This window comes from Saccostrea echinata, unplaced genomic scaffold (assembly GCF_033153115.1).
Source record: "Saccostrea echinata isolate AGI-Se365-2 ecotype Australia unplaced genomic scaffold, CSIRO_AGI_Sech_v1 ptg000029l, whole genome shotgun sequence".
NCBI classification, from domain to species: Eukaryota; Metazoa; Mollusca; class Bivalvia; order Ostreida; family Ostreidae; genus Saccostrea; species Saccostrea echinata.
Genome location: NW_026889778.1, coordinates 19,533,886 through 19,540,336, shown reverse-complemented (window position 1 = coordinate 19,540,336; position 6,451 = coordinate 19,533,886). Strand labels below are relative to the sequence as shown.

The window sequence follows — 6,451 nt, the reverse complement described above, 5'->3', positions numbered from 1 at the left end:
TCATTTACATGTACATGCCCAGGTAGCACAAAACGTTTTCATAACATTTAATTCCCGTTGTAATGATGTTATCTGAAAACATTTTAATAAAACGTTTATAAAATGTTTTTAAAAACGTTTTATTTTGGTTGTAAAGACGTTATCAGAAAACGTTCTTAACAATCATTTTAAAAATGTTTTTCATAACATTTTGTTCGTGTTGCAAGGAGGTTTTCAGAAAACATTTAGCATTTAACATTAATTTCTATAATGATAAAAAAATCGCTTAGCTATAACTTAAATAGCATGATTGAAAAAAAATCATACCTTGTGTAATAATTATTATAAATTTCATAAAATACAAATGTTACCAGACAACATGAATACAAGATTGTCTTAAAATGTTTGCAAAACATTGTAAAAACGTTACAGAAATACCAACTCCAAGCATCAGAAGTTTTTTCATTATTAAGTGAAAGACGTTTTATATATATATATATATATATATATATATATATATATATATATATATATATATATATATATATATATATATATATATATATATATATATAACTTCTGTTTTCTTATAATTAGCTCCAAAGTGTGAGTTATGATTGACTTTGAGTCGTGGTAATAAAATTAAAAAAAACAACAACAACAACAACACGAATGTGTTCATATTTATCTCTTAAACCATTGTAAAAAATATTTATATATATAACAAGAAGAGTTAAAAAAATTCTGAAAAATTATTTGTTCAACAAAGTTCCTGAATTAAATAATTCAGTGGAGTCAATTATTTGTGCTATGGGAGTTCCCCCTTCGATAATGTGTTTATCGAGAGTTAATTGAGTGACACAGCGGGATGCCATGGCCAGGGCTGATGCAGCCGATCCTTGTTGCAAACTATGTCCATGTGATCTATATAGGTCATCAGAATCACAGTTTTGAAAAACTCGGCGGCATTCTTGTAAGAAAAAGAAAAGGAATAGGGGAATATCTTACAAATGTCAACGTATGGTATGTTAAATTTTGAATAGTATTCATATTGTATACTTAGCAATCATATTGTAGCTGTAAATACATATGCATTTAGAATCTTAGATCTTTCATTCTCATAGACTTAGGTGCATACATATATGTTTGTTGAGTTGAATTTATAAAGTTCATTTGCATTTGAATTAGGCGGGCGATTTATTGTTTGAAAACTTGGGTTTATTTACATATATTAAAAATGTGTGACGGGGTTTAAAACATAATTAAAACATAGTTGGGAATAGGAATGGGTGTGGGAGGGGGTCTTAACAAGACAGGGTTAGATAATTCTTAAGAGATGTAAAATGATTTGTTAGATTTGTTTATGTATTACAGAATACAATGCCACGCTAAACATGTTAAACCTATTTTCTTTTGGAAGGGAAAGGAGAGGAATTAATTAATTAACCTCAGGCTTGGTTATATATTTGATAGCAATCAAAGATTTTGAAATCCACATTCTTCATGATAAAATATAACACTCATTTTAGATGAATGCAATGGTTTCAATGCAGAGTGGAGATATGAGGACAATGATACAAACAAATTGCATAGGTCAGTTCACTGGGACTGGACAGAGGGTTGAAAAGTGCACTCTTTTAAAGAATTATTAAGAGTAAGTTTTTCACCATTAATGCTAAGAAAATGCATGAAGATTCAGTTAACATCATTGGAAAATGTATTGAGCAAAAGGAAAATTATCTAAATGCCAGTAATGCTGTGTTGTTTTCATTTAACTATTAAACATATGCGTCGGAACCGGGGAGTCTAGGCAGGGGGCTTAGCCCCCCCATAATAGAGTTAGTGAAAATTCGGGCTTACCCCGTTTTTGTTGGTTTACCTCCCCCTCCCCCCCCCCCCACACACACACACTTTTAATTTGCTTTCGACGCCTTCGTTAAATATGCTTATACATTTACTTATAATGAATTTCACATTACATTTTAATAGCTGCTGCTTACAAGGCTTACTAAGCATCAAAGACAATCTCTTACGATTTAATGAGATGTGGGACGAAGAGGTTTGATCCATACCTTCCTGGAGGAATTTATTAAATATGATAAGGTATGTTTGACGTTGGTTATCAGAAATATATAGATATATTTACACATGTAAGTTTTTGTTTATTAATACAACTGTATACCAAAACATACTTTCTTTGTGTTTATCTGATTTTATATACTAGTATGTATAGTTTGTTAGATGCCCTAATACATGGATATATGTTTAACTAAAAAGAAATGTACGAGTATGAATGGGTAATCATTTAGTCAAAGTTTTATGTCTAAATTTTTGTTTTTCAGATGAAAATAGAGAAGTCCAAGTGTACAACAGATTAATTTCTAATGGAATAAGGATGCTGTGATCTTTACGTATTTCAAACAGTACAAATTTCATTTGAAGGAAGACTGTAATTTTATTGTGCAGGTGTTAAAAAAAACAGTGTTTAGACAACATTAATGAATGGATTTAAATTTATTAAATTATAAGAAATATATTGTTTATTATGTTGATTTTTTTAAATGTTTTAAAAACATTCTAAGAAATGTTCTCAAAACGTTTTAAAAATGTTTTCCAAACGTTTTTAAAAATGTTTTTAAAACATTACAGTACAACATTTTTGCAAAACGTTATAATAACGTTTAAAAAAACACACAAAATAACGTTGTAATAACGTTTTAAAAAATGTTTTCATAACATTTTCATAACGTTTTTATAACGTTTTAATAACGTTGTTGTGCTAACTGGGTGCATATCCGTATAAAAAAAAGAAGTAGGTACAAGAAAAGATGTTTTTGTTTAAACTTATTAAATTGAAATTATTTACAGCAACGGTTTTTTTTAATTCAATATGTTTTGGAAAAAACCTGATATCTAAAATCTTCGAATTTCGATGACACCCGAATTTTCTCGCTAACGAGGACATACGCATCACTTATCATATTTGCATGTATAAAATATATATCTGAAAAAATATTGAAAAATATTTTGCGATTGTAATTTTTGCGGATTTGTCCTATCCGCAAAATTCCGCAAAAATTGGACAACCGCAGAAAATACCCGTCATACGGTATGCATTACAGTATTAATAATAGTTACTTGAACAGTCAAAATCCTCATGAGTACTTGTTGCTGGCAATGACACCTCTGTACAAAAGAAAATTAAATTTTTTTTCCCATGTAGAAATATGTTTAATATACAAAGTTTCTAATAAATAGAATAATTTCTTTCAAGAAAAAAGTATTTAACCAAAAAATATAAGAAGCTTGGCATTGCGTACTACGCTATAAAATTATCTGATTTAAAAAAAAATGTTTTGAATCAAGCCCTTGTTTCATTTATAACAATTTTGGCTGGAGCGAAACACCACAGGGGCGAAACGCTTCTCTTTAATTTGGCCTTCACCATGCAGTTTGTGAGAACCGCGTCTGACTCGGACCGTCTGCGAGAGATGTTTCAATACGTAATGAATGGTTTGACAGGAATGCACTAGTAACCCGAGAACACGAGGTAAAATATATACTCTTAACTCAAACTAAATTGTTTCAATGAAAAAGAATGAATTCTATAGAAGTTTCTGTGTGCGCAGATGGGCTTCGGTATTTCGAATTTCCTCGTTGTAGAATGTAAACATTGTGTCGACCTGCTATTGTTTTATTTGAATTCTACTTCAGAAAAAGGAAAAGTACCTTCAAAGACAAGGCCTCCGACTTCGATCCCTCCTTCAATGCCAACGAAATTTGGGGAGTCTTGGAACACGTCCAGAATTTTTTGTGATATGGCATCAACTGGGGGTGGAGGTGGACCACCACCGGTCTTCAGGCGATGTGTTTTCTGGCTAACGATTTCCCCCTTAGCTTTAGAACAAGCTTTCCGATACTTTTCTTTGACTTGTTCGACTGTTCTTAAAACCCCACCCCTTGAGTTTACAGCTTCTGTGATCTCGCGCCATGCAGCAGCCTTTTTAACATTTGTTACTTGGTTAGTATGTTTTGATTTTATAACCCCAATATGTTTCTCCACTTGCTCTACTAAAAATAAAGTCTCATCAGCTGAAAAATTCTCACTTCTTTTTTTGTTTACAGTGTTGGAAGCAATGTTTTTTTGCGGTGACAGACGGACAAATGTAATGCATTGTGGGATACTAACCACTGGTTAAATGACTTAACCAGTGGTTAGCTAACCAAGGGCTAAATTTATTTTGAGCAACAAATATTTGACCAGTGGTTAGTTGGCCATTGGATAAAGAATTTAACCACTAGCTAACTTAACCAGTGGTCAAAATTAACCAGTGTTTTGAGCAACCCAGTCCAGGAATCGGAGTTAAATATGGTATATTAACAGATATCATACTTTAAGAGGGGGACACATATAATTAAAGAAAAATTACCGGAAGCGAGCTACAAAAACTGTCGCTGTAAATCGAAGATTTTTCCAATACTTGGATCTGAATTTTGGATCTCTGGTTTGCCTCTCCGAATTTTCTCAACCACAAAGCAACAGTTCTGCAACTATAACATCATTTAAAGAAAATCAAAAACTGATAAACGCTACATTATGAAAAGCTGATTGTGCACAAAGTCATTGAAATCGAACCAAAACTATAGTCGGAATAGCAGTTTGAATGAATTTCACAAAACATCCTTTTTTGCTAGTCATGACAACAGTGTTCATGGAAATCAAAAACCAAAAAACAGGATAATGTATCTTATGAAATATATGGAGATAACGAACAGTATTCTTAGTATAGTCTTCTTGTGCTCCAAGTATTAATGGAACTAGCTACAAAGCTGTTGGAGGAGTAGAGTTTTGAAAGAACAGATTTGATTTTACACTATGTTAAAAAGTTTTCATATAAGTTAATTTTTTTCTCTGATCCAGAGGTATTGAGAAGATTTTTGAAGATTTTTTTCCATACATTCCCATGTAAAACTGTGATCCCCTATTGTAGCCCCACCCTACCCATGGAGGTCATGATTTGGATAAAGTTGATTTAACACTATGTGATACAGTTTCACATAAGTTAAAACTTTTTGTAGTGGTTTGTGTATGATAGTTATACCCTGTCTTAACAAATCAGATGAGAGTTCAGTGAGTTGTTTTCAAATTATTTAACATAATTTTAATTCATTTTGCATACTCTGAAGACGGTCGTGTATTTTCTAAGTGATTTAAGTGAAGAACTAACATGTTCACGAGTAATAGGAGTTTCATGTGACATTTGTAATAAATCATGAAAATGATTCCCGGTTGTGTCCTTTTGTACTTGCATGTAGAACTAAATTAAAAACGAGATTATGAGTATTTTTTTTACATATATGCGAGGAATATCATCCTAGCTGCAGTATGAATTACACAGTAAAAAATACACAGTCCTTAAAAAGCTGATCATCAAAAAACTTTAGTATTATTCCATTTTAATTTTTGCGCCTATTAGATGTTAGTAGAAAGAAAGAATAGGAAAGAGAAAAAAATACCCAAGATTTATATCCTTATGCAAAACTAAAAACTAATGACTAACATTTGCTCGGAAAAAGCTTCAATTTCTAAAAAGCATTTTTTCCATGCATTTTGTTATTTCTTAATGATACAATTGTACTTAATTGATAACTAGTCACCGTAACGTAAAATTAAGATTCTAACCTGAATTTTTACTTGCGTAATTTGAAAGACCTTAGAGAAGAAAAAATACGAGAAATGAGAGTAGCAAAGGGTCCAAAGCGCTTTTGTTATCGCAAACTTTGAAAACAACACCTGGGTGCAAAGAGAGCTGTGTATATTGACCCATATGAATTTGGTAACTTTTTAACGGACAATGCAACACAAATGAACTGTTTTTCCGTAACTGCAATTCTGTTGTTTAGTGCATAATCACAAAGAAAACATTCCACCTGCTTTATTGAAAATTTCAGATGGAGTAAATAAAATCTTAGTTATGTGTTTACTTTTTCAGACTTCCTTATACATTTAAAATTATAATTTACATACATGTACGACCTCATGTGACATCACAGATTAGGCCTTTAAAGACGGATCTGGGTTTTTTAAAGAAAATATGTATCAAACAGCTGCGCTTCATACATGTACAACAGTGACATTGTCAACATATTATTTATTTTAAATGTAAGCTGATCAATTTGAAATTTAAAATTGCACACTCCATTCAGTTCATTGCATAGGACTTCCCAGTGATTATTTTGCTATTTTCAGTGGTTATCATTATGGTTGGATCCTGTGCATTTTTTGTAAATCTTTTCAAACATAACATTGATGGACTGTTGTGGTTTTTCTTTTAAGTCTTTTGCAAAACCTTTCCACTCATACAATTATATGAGACGTCACCATTTTACCAAATCGGCAGTCTGTCTTTTTATTTATCGCTCCAAACCCACACCCACATTTGACGGCGACTGTGCCTATCCATACATGTAT

The 6,451-nt window shown here is 31.7% G+C and overlaps 1 long non-coding RNA gene across 1 annotated transcript; it reads left to right on the top strand.

Moving 5' to 3' along the window:
- The first annotated feature begins 3,483 nt into the window (after positions 1-3,483).
- On the top strand, positions 3,484-4,079 carry LOC133194601 (uncharacterized). Its single transcript, XR_009722131.1, has 2 exons — positions 3,484-3,529; positions 3,694-4,079. It is a non-coding gene; the product is annotated as an uncharacterized LOC133194601 (long non-coding RNA).
- The last annotated feature ends 2,372 nt before the right edge of the window (positions 4,080-6,451 follow it).